General features: G+C 45.4%; 1 pseudogene across 1 annotated transcript; it reads right to left on the reverse strand.

Moving 5' to 3' along the window:
- Positions 1-10,994: 10,994 nt before the first annotated feature.
- LOC146220830 (uncharacterized) lies at positions 10,995-12,303 on the reverse strand (annotated as a pseudogene). The gene is made up of 3 exons (XR_014750901.1): positions 11,829-12,303; positions 11,251-11,636; positions 10,995-11,141 (listed from the first exon to the last, which is right to left on the reverse strand). The product of XR_014750901.1 is annotated as an uncharacterized LOC146220830 (transcript).
- Positions 12,304-12,725: the final 422 nt, after the last annotated feature.

The raw sequence follows: 12,725 nt of genomic DNA on the forward strand, positions 1-12,725 counted from the left end.
TTACCTCCTTCACCCCGACGAGGACATCGGTCTCGAGGGGGGGGATGTGTGACGTCACGAGAGGCTGGGTCCTGGAGGGGTGCTACATTCCCTGGAGGTGGCTGCAGCCCTGAGCAACTATAGCTCCCTCTGCTGGGGGAGTCGGGAGCTCCATCCCTCCCTCAAAGCGGGGCATTCCCGCACACCTGGGACTGATCAGACCCTAATGACCGAAAGGGTTCGGTTAAAGAGGGAGAGCCACAGTTAAGCGGTGTGGGGTGAGGAGAAGGAGGCCTGCAGAAGGAAGAGGCGGTATAAGTTTTCTGGCATTGTATGCAAGTTTTTTTTGTTAATTCTGAGGATCAGTAATAAACCCCTTGTTTTCGTTCAACCCCGGTGTCCTCGCACTATTTTGAGCCGTCCCGCTGAGGGCTATGTAGACTCTCATGGCATCACAATCTACACTTGACATAAACTACAGTTTTGACTGTGAAATGCAGTGGCATTACTTGAGCTTGAATCCAAATGTGTTGAACTGATGGAGACCCGGCCATGCAAAGTCACTCAAAACATTTGGCTCGATTCCAGGCTCTGGCAAGAGTATTTAGTTCTAAACTGGTCAATATACACATCTGACCAAAGAAAAGCTTTTTTACAGCCTTTGCCTGTAAACAGTGATTCTGACTGTCTGAGACCTTTAAATAGGCTGACCGAGTGAAACTAGCCTGGCTAACGTAGGTCGCTTTCTCAGGAAAATGACAAATGAAATAAGCTTGTTTTGAAGGATCCTATATACTGGCTATCTTCAGTAGACACTTGTCTACAACAAGCAGCCCTCCCTGACGTTTTAGGACTAGAATTGAGTGAATTACGATATTGTTTACACACTGCAAGCGAGCCAAGTCTGTCACTGAGGCTAAGTCAAAACAATGTATCCCCGGGACGCAGTCTCACTCCACTTGCGAGTTTTCCACAAAGCACAAAAATAATCGAAGCATCTGGCTAAAAGCACAATTCCCACATCTCCTAAAGGCTGCCCTCCTCGACATTTTTGGTGTCGACCGAACTGTGAAGTGGTGAACTTGCGAACATGACGCGACCAGAACATGGCTGCCGCCTAAGCCTATGTGGTCTCCTTGGCGCATAGGCTTATTACAAAGACTTTCTCGTCCCAAAACAAAATTCTGAGCCAACAGGTCTGTGGGGAATCGCTTGTTCTCCTAAAAGCTGCCCTCCTCTACCTTTTTAATGAATTTGCAGAAAAAGAATTTATATTTGTAGCGGGGAACTGCGATTGAAAGCAAAATAAAACAGGAGCTAAAGACCAAGGGTGGGGGCTTGGTCAGCACACCACTTCCAGAAAGGATGTGTGTGTGTCTCGCCAAGCTTGCGCGTGTGTCAAGTAGGTTGACCACCTCTTCCTCTTTGCGCTGTATCGCACAGCATTTTCAATATGCAACGTGAGGAACAAGGGGTGAAAATGCTGTGCGACACAACGCAGAGCGGGACAGGTGGTACCTCTAGTGTCAAGGGACAGGATGAGTCTGTGAGAATTTGGAGTGTGCCTGTGGAGCAATTCACTTGAATTCACTTGAACCCTATTGGGTTTGAAAAATCAGTCAAAATTATATTTGATTTTCTAACACAAAGATATTGGCAATGTGTACATTTACATAAATACACTTCTTTCAGCCATTTTGTATAGCATTTCTTATTCAATTTGACCCTTTATAAAAACATGTACTCTACACATCTGGGTTTTGAAGGTTGTACCAAATTTGGACAGTACAAGAACATTCATCAGTCTGCAGGCATGAAAACAGGTCAGGGGTGAAAAAGGTGAGAAGGATATTACCCCTCTAAGGGGGTCCTGGTGCATGCTCCCCCATAAGAAAAATCTTAATATTCCATATTTTAAGCCATGAGTCAAAAATTATTATGGCCTCCTTACTAAGTATTATGCAAGCCATTTGATGCAAGCCTGTCACTGGGACTAACATTTACAGTATATGAGGCACAATGTGGTAAGGGCACCACAAATGGCTTAATGCATAACCCCCACAAGAGATGGTGGACATGCTGTAACTTAACTTGTCTACTCTTCCATCATGATTGACAGCCAATACAAGTACCAGCGTACTTTGAAGTCAAAATGCGTATCCGCTACACAAATTGTGTACAGGTTGGCAGGTCTGCTTATTGATAGAACGGCAGGGACGGACTGGGACTAAAAATAGGCCTTGGACTTTGAACCAGATCTGTCAGTGTCACTGTTGTGTGTAGGCAGCACATACGTTCATTTGGAATTTTCCACCGGAGCTTTAACTAGCTAGCTGGCTAACGTTGCGTTCTCTCCTGCTGTGTTCAATGACTCAATTCATCAAGCTGGAGCCACCTGTTTTGGTTTCAAAACGGCGAATTTTGCCGAAAGGTGAGGGATTTTCATGTCTGAGTCTGACAATATGGGTCCTTGAGGCTTTTTTGTTCCCCATGAGAAATAAGGCATGCATACCCATTTTCAGGCATTTTGGAATAATGGGGCGCTGGGGAAATCACGTAGACTATGGGCGTGTTTTATAGCGCCACCTATGGGCGCAGATGGGCCACTAGCCGTCTGGGAGTAATGAGTGATCTGAGTGATCATTGGGCCAAATTGGAAAAAATTGGGTCCAGGACTTTTTGAGCTATTGAGCCATTTAGCGGAGAAGAAAAATAATAAATATAGCTGCAAGCAGCGATGCGGGTTCCTCCTCAAAATGGCAAAATATTATAAAAATGTACAATGTAGAAGCAAAATGACTTCATGTTTGGCCAACAACAATAGGCTAAATGGGGATTTGAACTCGTAAGGTTACAAGTCAGTCTCTCTATCCTCTCTGCTACACACCAACTGTTGAGATTTTATGAATAGAAAGGGTAGACGAAGGTTAAGAAACTGTCTACATTTCAATGTCAAATTGCACATGGTACTACTTCAGAATTATGTCATCTCAAAGCCAATAAGGTTTGAAAAACCATCAGTCAAAATGATTAGGTTTATTGACACAAAGATATTGAGGCAATGTGGACATTTACATACATACAACCCTTTCAGCCATTTTGTATTGCATTTCACCCTATATAAAGACACATCTGCCCACACAACTTCCATACATGCTGTTTCCCTCTCTCACAGCACAGGTCATGCCAAGGGAGAAATGCTGCAGCGGCCACATGAGGTTTAGGGGTGGTCCAAAAACATGCCTCCCACAATTGACACATTTTCCCCAAGATGGCTGAAAAACAGCAGATATTGTGACTCTTCTTGAGTTGATCTCTTTCCAGAATCTCAGTCAATGCACAATTAACAATAGTCATGTGGGCAACCGGGCTACAGCAGAGCTCATGCTCAGTTCCTTGTGAGAATAGCCTATGGCAGTACAGCAGCCAACTCTCTGGTCCCATTAAAATACACAACATGCACAATGAGGGTGACCAACAAGATTATATTAACTGATAAACAATAATTTTACAAACTTCTAACTGAACAAACACAACAACTGAAATCCCTCGCACGGCTGTTGTAACCGTACTATTTTCCACAAGTCTTTGCCTATTGGACATACTGCACTGAATTGATGTTTATTTGCCATGAAAGTTTACACAGACACAGAATTTACTTTGGCAGGAGAGCCTACCTCGGCAGCCATTAGCGGCGCCAACTAGAAAGGTTACAGCGAAGCATAACATGAGTAGAGAGGAGAACAGAAAAAGGCAAACCCCAGACAATGCTCCTAGAGGAGTACAGTGTGGGAACAGGCAAAAACCTCAGCACATAAGCCCACAAAACATTTACAACACAACATTTACAAAGACACTTGCAACGGGCAATGGGGGGGGGGTAGACAAGCAGCATCTGGACCTGCAGCCATGGTAGGCGCTGGACACAGACCCGCCAGCCACCCAGGGGAAACAAGCAGTCGAAGGCGTTGGATGGGGGGAAGGGGGGTGGTGGTATCTGTAGTATGTGAAAGTTAATGTGTGAGTGGGTCTGGGTTGGCGCCCTTGACCTAGGCCACAATCAGTCCGATTCTCCCTATGCAGATTGTGTTGGCAAGGAGACATCCTTTGTCAGGACCCAGGTAGAGACCAAGCCACAGATGATGGTGTGGGAGGGGTAGGGAAGAGCAAGATAGTCTCGCTTCAGCGCTATCCAGGGGAGTTGTTTTCCAGCAACGGCCTTGGCCAAGGCCTGTGCTGGTTACGAGGCTGAAAGTAGATAAGATTGGTGTAGTTGTTTAGACAAGTAGACGCAACTCAATTTTCACGTCCACCCTTCAGGAAGGTCTCCAACTCCTCGATCCTCCTTTGCAGAGCCGAGAACTTATCCCTGTTGTAATCCATGTAAGTTCAGTCAGAGCTCCAACAGCTCTACCCCCAACCGCCTTTTCCAAACAGCAGAAAGCCTGTAATCACGGTTCCGAAAAATCTTCAACATCCTCAACGGAAAGCGCCGCTAGACACACGACACGTCAATTTTCCCACGCGTCCATCGTGTAGCCAGCTGGAATGTCCCGTCAGGACAGTTGGGTTCCCCCGAACCCAAGCTTCTCTTCGAGAAGATGGTGTCAATTGCATTAAGAGACCAGCTAATTAATTCCATCAAGTTTCGGAGAGTGATGGTGAGAGAGTATCTTGAGGCAGACAAGACAAGACAGAGCGAAGCAGGGAAGGTCAGGGAGAAAAATGTGACTGCCTTAATCGAGACCCAAAGAGTAGGCACTGCATGCTGGGTACCCAAGGGGCGCTCCAACTGTGATTTGAGTATTAGCTTTGGTCAGCTTTGGGACAAAAGTTAAGAAACAGTTGACATTTCAAGGTGAAATTGAACATGGTATATCAGAATGATGTCATCCTGTTTAAGTAAACAGATAATCAAAATTATGACTGGCCAAAAGACTGCGGCTGGGTTTAAACCTGTGACCTTGCTCCTTGCAGTACACTGTCCTAGCCTACTGAGCTATTCTCAGTGTTGAGAACCTTTGTGGTCAGTTACTGCATAGAAAAGTAAGCCATTTGTTCTGTGGCAAGCTTAATAAGATTTGGATGAAGTTTAAACAGTTGTAATTCAGTGATCTTCTGAGATATCAAGGCAGGCAGGGCAGGCCAGCTGGATGAAGCTGTCTTGGGGGCAGGTTAGAAGAGAAGCTATCCAGCAAGGGGTCTGTGTTGCTGTTACGAATCCCTCTGGAAGGCAGGTAAACGTAACCCGCTGCAACTAATAACCGCGGAACCAGGTTTGAGGAGCGTGGGCAATAGGGAAAACGACACAGAACAGCCGGGGTAACGGAAAATATAGGGAGTTTATTTTCTCCTCACAAATACCAAAATAAAGAACAGGAATCACAGGGCACGACAAAGACCAAACGATGGGGCTGGGAGAAAGGGGCTGAGCAGGACCAAAGCAAATAAATCAAATAGGTAACATCCCCACCCCTAGCCTGTCAACCGCCCCCAATACAAACATATCTGGCACACAAATAAGGCGCCCTAAACAAAACAATACAGGGGGTGGTCCGTCCAGGGTCTTACCTAGGGTGTATAGACAATGTAATCCTACGGGTAGAATGTAAGCCCATGGGCGTCTAACCTACAGGAATCCCCCTTCCCCCCAGGGTTTAAACAAACGGCACAACACTGGGTATACACAGAACATATAAACCATACATCACCCAGTCAAGGTCTTAATGGCAAAAGACAAACTCTCCTCTCAACAGGAGGGAACAAAGGAACTTAAATAGCAAAGGAAAACCGGAGAGGGCAGGAGCAGATGTGTAATTGAAGGTAATTGAGTGCCTCCAATTGGCTGCCACTGATTGGAGGACACTGATTGGACCACAGGAGGGCAGGACCTGGAACCCCTGGAGAGCAGACAGGGACAGGACAGAGTGCAAACAAGCAGTACAAACAGGGAGGGGTCCTGGAACGTAACAGTTGCCCTCGGCATTCTCTATTGCATCCTCTGTTACACTCAGCATCCTCTCTTGTTGCTCAAATTATGCTCTGTTGCACTCTGTTGAGCAGGCCTCTGCATGACCTGTAAAAGTGAAAAAAGGGTCCATGTCAGTGGTGAAAAATAAAGCTTTTCCCATCTACACTTGACACAGACTTCAGTTTTGACCCATGCAAAGTCACTCAAAACACAGGCTGTAGCAAGAGTATTTAGATCGAAACTGGTCAATATAAGTCAAAACAATGTACCGCCTGGACGCAGTCTCACTCCACTTGCAAGTTTTCAACAAATCACAAAAATAATCGGAGCATCTGTCTAAAAGCACAATTCCCACATCTCCTAAAGGCTGCCCTCCTCGACATTTTTGGTGTTGACAGAACCCTTAAAATGGTGAACTTATGAACATGACGCGACCAAAACATGCAGGTAGTGTACTTTCACGAACCCTATCATTGATTCTAGGTTAAATTGTGTAAAAATAGGACTTACCAAACGTGGCTGCCTCTGAACCGGCTATCAGGCGATTCCAGTTGAAAACAACAATGGCCGGGGAAAAATAATTTATATTCGTAACGGCGAGCTGCAATTGGAAGCGAAATGAAACAGGAGCTAAAGACCAAGGTTGGGGGCTTGGTCAGCACACCATTTCCAGAAAGAATGTGTGTGCGTCTCGTCAAGCTCGCGCATGTGTCAAGTAGTGTGACCACCTGTCCCTCTTTGCGCTGTATCACACAGCATTTTCAATATGCAACGTGCGGAACAAGGGGCAGGGGTGAAAGTAAGCCGGTACTGGCCGGTACCGGTAAGAAATTTCTTCCCGGTACGCCGTACCGGTAAGAAATTACAACACACACACAGGCCCGTCGCAACAAGGCAAGCAAAACAAGCAATTGCTTGGGACGCCGAGCTGGCTTGGGGCCCCAAGACATCGACTGGTTAATAATAAAATGCAACGACAAACTATGTGACAGCCCTTTGATAGTCAATGCAGTAAAGTGCAATGACACTGTTATCGGGATCCCCTTCAAGGGGCCCCTCTCATGATCTGTGCTACTGGCAAAATATAAAACCTCGTCGGTCGGCAGTCATCATCAAGCGGAATTATGCTTCAGGAAGCCAAAAAAGGAAGAAGAGAAAGGAGGAGGAGGATAATGAAAAACAAGATAGTGGTAAGTGATAAATTACACTGGATAAAATTGCTCTACTTGTCTTGGTGTAATTTTGCAGCAGGTAGGCTAGCAAAAATATGTTTATGTTAGTCCGTTAGAAAGAGACCCTTTTTTAACATGCCGCAGTGCTGTGTCCTGTGTTGTTTAAATAGATCAGAGTTTAAAAAAAACAAGTGACATTCAACTGTCATTCTAGCGGGAGCGGGCAGCGGGACAAATTTTTTTCTACCCAAATTCAATTGCTATAAGTAAAGTTTTTAAATACGTCAATACACATCGATACATACATATCTGTACAAAATCTCAAGTTAATTAGACCTTTGGTTCAAGAGAAGAGGTATTTTGAAGGTTTTACCAAATTATCATTGTACAGGAAAATAAATCAGGCGGACCTTATGGGTCCTTGAGGCTTTTTTGTTTGCCAAGAGAAATAAGGCATGCACACCAAGTTTCAGAAGAATTGGAGCAATGGGGTGGAAATGCTATCACTTTGAAAATCGGACTTTTGGGCATTTCCTGTGGCGCCCCCATGGTCTGATGTGGCCCATAGTTGGCGTGGGGGTACCCAGATTCAGATTCAGATTTTATTTGTCACATACACAATACATTGCAGTGAAATGTTCACAGTCGGCTCCATGCTAAATATACGCATAACAAACATAACAAAAACAGTAAATACATTCAATATGTCAGGGGGTTATTGCACATAGTCTAAAGAGTGGCGGGGGGGGGGGGGTTTACTTAAATAAATATATATAGATATATATAAGTGCAGTTGCTCAAAGTGCTTTAGTCAGTGCCATTTAGATACCTGACAGCTTGGGGGTAGAAACTCTTCCTGAGTCTCTCAGTCCTTGCTGCCAGTGAGCGGTATCTCTTTTCAGAGCGGAGCAGAGAGAAAAGTCCGTAGCCTGGATGGCTGGGGTCTTTCAGAATACTGCTGGTCTTGCCTTTGCACCGCTTGCTGTAAATGTCTGCTAGATTAGGGAGTTTCTCCCCTATGGTACGCTCAGCTAAACACACCACTCTCTGCAGAGCCTTACGGCCCTGAATGGTGGTGTTCCCATACCAAGCGGTGATGTTCCCAGTCAGCATGCTCTCAATGATGCATGTGTAGAAGCTCTGCAGGACTGGTTTGGAGGCTCTGAATTTCTTCAGCCTCCTGAGATGGAACAGTCTCGTTTTCTTTCCCACGGTGTCCAGGTGGGTTGACCACGTCAGATCATCGGTGATCTGGACACCGAGGTATTTAAATGTATCCACCCTCTCTACAGGGGTCCCATTGATGGATACAGGAGTGTAGTCCCGTACCTGTGTCCTCCCGAAGTCCACCAGCATCTCCTTAGTCTTGCTGGGGTTGAGGTGCAGATTGTTTGTCAGACACCATTGTGTCAGGCACCTCACCTCCTCCAGGTAGGCCTTCTCGTCGTTATTTTGGATTAGGCCTACCACTACGGTGTCGTCAGCAAACTTTATGATGGTATTTGAGTCTGCGGTGGCTGAACAATCGTGTGTGTACAGGGAGTACAGTAGTGGGGACAGAACACAGCCCTGGGGGGCCCCTGTGTTGAGGGTGAGGGGGGATGAGGTGTGTCGGCTTGCTTTCACCACCTGAGGTCTCTCTGTTAAAAAGTCCAGGATCCACCTGCAGAGGGCGTCGTTCAGCCCCAGGCTCCTGAGCTTTATGATGAGGGTGGAGGGGAGGATGGTATTAAAGGCTGAACTATAGTCAACAAATAATAGTCTCACATAGTTCAACACTTTCCCCTTACTCTTGTCCAGGTGTGATAGGACAGTGTGTAATATGTGAGCAATGGCATCCTCAGTGGATCTGTTGGGCCGGTACGCGAATTGTAGAGGGTCCAGGGTGTTGGGCAGTGAGGAGCAAATGTGGGCCTTGACCAGCTTCTCGAAACACTTCATCACCACAGAGGTAAGTGCAACTGGGCGATAATCATTATGACAGGCTGGTCTAGGTTTTTTGGGTATGGGGATGATGGTGGACCTTTTAAAGCATGTGGGGATGATGGACTGTGCTAGGGACAGGTTGAATAAAGCCGTGAACACTGGTGCCAATTGATCGGCGCAGACCTTGAGAACCCGCCCTGCTATCTCATCTGGTCCTTCAGCCTTCCTGGCGTTCACCAGCTTAAATGTCTTCCTGACATCATGTTCAGAGAGAACGAGTGCTCCTCCGCTCCCTCCTACTCCGCCGCCCTCCCTCCCTGGTGCAATGGCCCCTTGGCAGGTGTCAAAGCGTGCAAAAAAAGTGTTGAGGTTATCCACCAACTCCCTACTTGCACCTCCAGAGGAGGGGGGCGGGGGTTTGTAGTCCGTCATGATTTTTAGCCCCTGCCATACGCTCCTGAGGTCTCCTTGCTGGAATTTGGACTCCATCTTCTCCCCATATTCCCTCTTGGCATCCTTCACTACCTTTCTGACATTGTATGCTGCTGCTTTGTAGTCATCCATATTGCCAGTATCCATTCCTAATATATATGCAGCCGTGCGTTGATTCAGGGCATTCCGGGTATTACTATTCATCCATGGTTTCTGGTTATCAAATACTTTAACAGTCACTTTGGGGACATGCCTGTCTGTGGTTGTGGAGATAATACTAATGACATTCTCTGTGAGCACATTAATGTCAGTGTTAATATCTACAGTGCAGTTCTTGAACGTACCCCAAAGTGCTTCATGGAGTGCTACTCGCATGCTGTCCTCTGATTGGTCCGTCCACCGACGCACCTGTCTCGTCATCGGGGGTTCCCTTCGTAGTTTGTTGCCATACGATGGCTCCTATCGGAGGAACCCTAATTAATAAATAGTGGGTTCATTTTTATTATTTGCTACAGAATGCTTAGCCTATCAAGATCGAATGAAGCAGACGGTGTACATGCTTTCGAGCACCTTAATCGATAGGCTACTGACCATTTACATTTAGTCATTTAGCAGACGCTCTTATCCACAGTGACTTACAGTAAGTACAGGGACATTCCCCCCGAGGGAAGTAGGGTGAAGTGCCTTGCCCAAGGACAAAACGTAATTTGGCATGGCGGGGAATCAAACCAGCAACCTTTACAATATGTTGTTACGTCAATTATTAATTGGCAGCATTTATGCCATTTAGAACATACTTTATGAGTGGAAGGTCTCTTTAAGTAGCCTAACCTTATTGCTTTAGGGGAAATAGAACAAAAATATGTGCAATATTACATTAGCTATTAGTAGGGCTGGGCAGTATGATGGTATATCCTGCTTTAGAACTTTTTTGAATCTTGTTTTTAACTCTAGTGTTGTCTCGTGTTGTTTTTGTTTGTAATAAATAATTTAGTGTGATGATGAAGTACAGTATGGTTATTTTGTACCATTTCGGAATTGAATTTACAGAACAATTACTATACTGTGATATACCGGCTGGGGGGGGGGGGGGTGTTTGGACAGACCTGCCCCCACTGCTACAAAAAAATCCCCATTCTTACTAGAAAGTAATCCGCGGCCCACTGATGTGCCTGTGCGTGTGCCTGTGTGTGTGTGCGTGCATGTGGATAGAAGGAAGTTTTAACATTTGGTTTTCCATGTTGCTTTTATTTACCTCAAACTAATCTAGATATATCTACTTAAAAACCTCCAACAATATACATAGAATCTGAAAAATTGAAATATGTGTATGTGAAATTCTGAACGCTAATAAAATATATTTTTTTTAAATTAAAAATTCAAAACAAATCTAGAAAAATCTGTGCAGCGAATTTGTATATATATATATATAAAAAATAAATTGATGGTGGACTGGTCAACATAGGCTTGTGTTGCGGACTCCCTGCAATGCCGCCACGGACCACCAGGGGGCCTCGGACCGCTGATTTAAATGACTGTACCTGTGTCGATTAGGGTATCTGTAGAGCTCTCTTCTTTGGTTGTGGTAGAAGAGGGCGGGTGGAAAAAGACAGCCTGTGGGGACTGTTGCTGTGAAGGCATGACCTGTGCTGGAGCCAGGTCTTTGATGTAGAATAGCATTGCATTTACATTTACATTAAGCATTAAGTGACAATAATCATAGACAGCAGAAGTTTTTAAATGTGTGTGTGTGAGAAAGATCTGGATTACCTGAGAAATGTCTCTTATGTCCTCTACAGTGGAAACAGGGGAAGCAGTGACGTGGAAGACCACAGCTTGTACAGATGACAGCTCAGAGACTTGGTGGTCTGTCGGGACTGTCCTCACAGTTTCGTGATTCTTCCAGTCCAGTGGAACTGGGTGACAGTCTGGCTCACCTCTCCCCTGTGTCCCTGCCTGTCACATGTAGTGCCGGATATTTGGCCTTCCTTGTCATGATTTGTGAGGCCCTGTTGATTTCCACCATCAAAACAGGGTCAAACACACCAGGCAGCAGAACATCAGGCTGCTTCAGGTCTTCTGTGGTCTTCCATGCATCCCACAGGAAATGCTCATGATGCTGTGGGTGAGCAACTCTGAAAGCTGCACAGCAATCCCTGTTTACACCAAGACAAAATATGTGTGCATGGTCAGTGTCATATTTAGATTTGAGACCTTATAGACTTCATCATGAACTTAAAATAAAAACGAAACTGAAAATAAATAAGAACAGATGCCTTATCAAAATGTTGATACATCCCTTTGATGTGTGTACTAAATAAAAACATTATTAGTAAAGTTATTCATACCTGTCCACCCACTGGTAGTTGGCCTTCCCTACTCCAGCAGCACTGTAGCGACAGGCCAGCCCTTCGTAAATGGGCTCCAGTGACTTCTCACACTCAGACTGCAGCAGGACAGGATCATCCAATTTTCATTCATTATCGCATAAGAAGACATGGTGCCGGATGGTAGTCACCTTCCTTGCCAGTTTGTGGGTGTGGTACCTTGCAAAAGCTGGGTGAGAGCTTGTTCCTGACGTTGGTACTCTTGGAGGAGACTGTCTACCAGGTAGTGTGCAGACACAGACACTCCATACCAGCCATCTGTGTCTTCGTATCCCCCAAAAGGAGCAGGTGAATCCTCCTGCCTCAGAAGCCCAGTGATGGTCTTCTGTCCATACAGGCCAGACTCAGCATCCCTGATGTTCTGCACACTGAGCAGGTAGGCCAGGTGAGCTCTGCCATACTTGAGGTGCATGACCTCCATTACCTGGTTGGCCATGTCGTGGGGAGACTTACAGCTGCGTCTCAGCTCATCCATAACTGTCTTACAGATGGCCTTTGTGTGTTTTTTTAAATCAAATAAATAGAAAATGTTTTATACACATTTCCATATGGAATCTAAGACAGAAAGCAAATAGGGCACAGTGACAATACCAACAAGTGTAAACAGTCAAAGGTTTGGCATGATGATTTCACAGGAGAGGAAACTAAATTATGTATTTTATTTAAATCAAAGGGCACTACACTTACTCATCCTAGACTAATTGACATGCCAAACCCATGAAAGCTTTATAGAAAGCATGCACAAAAATAACTCATAGGAACACTTACCCTCATTGCTGACATGTTACATCCTTAGAACAGTAGAACAAAAGATGGGAGTTCAAGTAGAATGCGCCAAACCACCCTCACTGAACAGCG

The sequence above is a fragment of the Hypomesus nipponensis genome, chromosome 27 (assembly GCF_054491055.1).
Source record: "Hypomesus nipponensis isolate SF chromosome 27, ASM5449105v1, whole genome shotgun sequence".
Taxonomy (NCBI): Eukaryota; Metazoa; Chordata; class Actinopteri; order Osmeriformes; family Osmeridae; genus Hypomesus; species Hypomesus nipponensis.